This window comes from Sus scrofa, chromosome 7 (assembly GCF_054392235.1).
Source record: "Sus scrofa isolate SSC_HxYL_T2T_F1_AM1 chromosome 7, Sscrofa_HxYL_maternal_Yorkshire_Landrace_v2.0, whole genome shotgun sequence".
NCBI lineage: Eukaryota > Metazoa > Chordata > Mammalia > Artiodactyla > Suidae > Sus > Sus scrofa.
Genome location: NC_139389.1, coordinates 72,482,828 through 72,486,016, shown reverse-complemented (window position 1 = coordinate 72,486,016; position 3,189 = coordinate 72,482,828). Strand labels below are relative to the sequence as shown.

The 3,189-nt window shown below is 40.2% G+C and overlaps 1 pseudogene; it reads right to left on the bottom strand.

The window, feature by feature from the left end:
- Positions 1-1,776: 1,776 nt before the first annotated feature.
- On the bottom strand, positions 1,777-1,973 carry LOC106508669 (small ribosomal subunit protein eS27-like pseudogene; annotated as a pseudogene).
- Between the last annotated feature and the right edge of the window lie 1,216 nt (positions 1,974-3,189).

The window sequence follows — 3,189 nt, the reverse complement described above, 5'->3', positions numbered from 1 at the left end:
GAGCTGTAGCCACCGGCCTACGCCAGAGCCACAGCAACGCGGGATCCGAGCCGCGTCTGCAACCTACACCACAGCTCACGGCAACGCCGGATCGTTAACCCACTGAGCAAGGGCAGGGACCAAACCCGCAACCTCATGGTTCCTAGTCGGATTCGTTAACTACTGCGCCACGACGGGAACTCCAGAACTTCCTTTTTAATTGAAGTATGGTTGCTTTATAATATTGTGTTAGTTTCAGGTGTACAATAAAGTGATTCAGTTATATATATGTGCATATAAATATATATATATTTCAGATTATTTTCATTATAAGTTATTATAAGATATTGAATATACTTCCCTGTGCTCTACAGTAAGTTCTTATTGCTTATCTATTTTACGTACAGTAGTTTGTATCTGTTAATCTTTTAATTCTAATTTATCCCTCCCCTCTTCTCTTTCTCCTTTTGGGGGTAACCAAAAGTTTGTTTTTTATGTGTGTTTCTGCTTCCATTTTGAATATATAGATTCATTTGTACAATTTTTTAGATTCTACATATGAATGATAACTTATAGTATTTGTCTTTCCCTGTCTGATTTATTCACTTAGTATGATAATTTTAAGGTCCATCCATGTTGCTGCAAATGGCAATATTTCATTCTTTTTTCTATGGCGTATGTACATTGATACCACATCTAAAACAAGTCATCTGTTGATGGGGACTTGGGTTGTTTCTATGTCTTGACTATTGTAAATAGTGTTGCTAGGACCACTGGAGTGCATGTGTCTTTTTGAATTAGTTTTCATCTTTCCTGGATATATGCCCAAGGGAGGGATTTCTAGATCATATGGCGGCTCTATTTTTAGTTTTAAAAGGAATCTCCATACTGTTTCCTATGGCGGCTGCACCAATTTACATTCTAAGGGAAGAACTTTTAAAGTTACCCAGTCAGTGGAGCTCCCGTAGTGGCTCAGCGATTAACAAACCCGACTACTATCCATAAGGATGCGGGTTTGATCCCCGGTCTTGCTCAGTGGGTTGAGGATCTGGCATTGCCATGAGCTGTGGTGTAGGTCTCAGACACGGCTCAGATCCAGCATTGCTATGGCTGTGGTGTAGGCCAGGGGCTACAGCTCCAATTTGACCCCTAAATTGGGAACCTCCATATGCCGCACATGCGGCCCTAAAAAGACACACACACACAAAAGCTACCCAGTCAGTATTTCCTCTACTGCCTTCCTTGTACATGTGGAGTACTCTCCTGCCCAACTCTTCAAGGCTTTGTTGCCACACTGAGGTGGGTTAGAATACATGCTGAGTGATCTTGGACAAGTTACTCAACCTCTCTGAGCTTCATCTTCTTCACTTATAAAAGCAGATATTACATATGGTCTACCCAAGGTTTAATGTGATGCATTAACTCATTTCTGAAAAAGATCTGGCATCTAACAGTGGTCAGTAAATAATTAGCACTCTTTCCTATGATCTGGCCCTTCATTTTATCATATTTAATACAGATGGTCTCATATTGTTCTCTGTTTCACATACATGACCGTTAATTTTACATCTTCCCTTGGCTAGGCTACAGTACCAGATACTTATTCTAGATGTTTCTGTGAAGGTATTTTTTGTTTATTTTATATTTTTAAAAAATTAAAAAAATTTTTAGCCCATAATAAAAACTTTATTGAACAACTGACACCAAAATAGGAGAGCGCTATTGTATACCTTACAAAATTTAATATAACGACATTATCTTGCTAGATCAACTAGAGTTACTGAACTGTTAAGGCTTTCTGCGATAGAACAATATTCAAGACATTGCGTGGATCATTAGTGTCGCTTCCTTCTAAATGAACATCCTTCTGTGAGTCCGGACTTCCCTCCCATCTGCTTGCACAACACTGTCGAATGGCCTGCACAAAGCGCCAGTGTCTGAACATGGCTGAAAACTATGGTAATCTAGTAGCAACCTGGACATTCTCCATCCATAAAATAAGAAGTTGGACTTTGAACCAGCTGTTTCTTTTTATGTTTTTCTTCTCCTCTTCCAAGGAAGGATGCACTAAATCTCCAGTGAAAGGAATGTTGATCCTTTTGCAAGCACAGCCCTTCCGGGTCTCTCTGTGAAGATATTTTTTTAGATAAGATTAACATTGAAATCAGTAGGCTCTGATTAAAGCAGCTTACCCTCCATAATGTGGTGGGCCTCCTTCAGTCTGTTGAAGGCCCTAAGTTAAAAAAGACTGACCTGTCCAGGAGAAGAGGGAATTCTGCCAGCAGATGGCCTTTGGTCTCAAAGTGCAGCTCTGTGCTGGATGTCCAACCTGCTGGCCCACCCTGCAGAATCTTAGACTTTCCAGCCTCCGTAATCACATGAGCCTATTCCTTAAAATAAATTTCTCTCTCTCTCTATGCAGATTCTATTGGTTCTGTTTCTCCAAAGAACCCTGATCAATACAATATATGATGTGTAATTATTTAGTATTGTCTTAAGAACGTGAGACTTTAAAGGTGAGAACTGTGGGGGTTTTTTGTTTTTTGTTTTGCTTTTTAGGGATGCACCTGCAGCATACTGAGTTCCCAGGCTAGGTGTCGAATCAGAAATACAGCCGCTGGCATACGCCACAGCCACAGCAACACCAGATCTGAGCTGTGTCTGCAACCTACACTATGGCTCACGGCAATGCCAGATCCTTAACCCACTGAGCGAGGCCAGGGATTGAACCTGCAACCCCATGGATTCTAGTTGGATTTGTTTCCGATGCACCACAACGGGAACTCCAAGAACTGTTTATTTTTAAGTGATTCTGGTAATATGTCAGCCCCATCCCCAGCTGCTTTTGCCTATATCTGGTCTCTAGCACATGATAGTTTTTTACTAACTACATGAAATGAATAATTGAATGCACAAATGAATACTGTAGATGGAATCTGAAAGGAAAAGCCTTACATTTAATTTAGGAAATGTGTATATGTATACGTATGTATAATCAGCTCAAACTTTGGGAGTAGTTTTTATTTACTTTTTCTTTTGTTACTAAACATATAAAGAGACAATCTACAGCTCTATACAGAGTATATTAATTAAAAGAGGGGGAGATTTTGTTCATTAGTTGGTATGTGGGCAGAGAAGACATGCTTTGTAGACTTGCAGTGGAAATGGAACACGTAGCAAGTATGGGAGTAGTTCTGTGTGGTCACCACC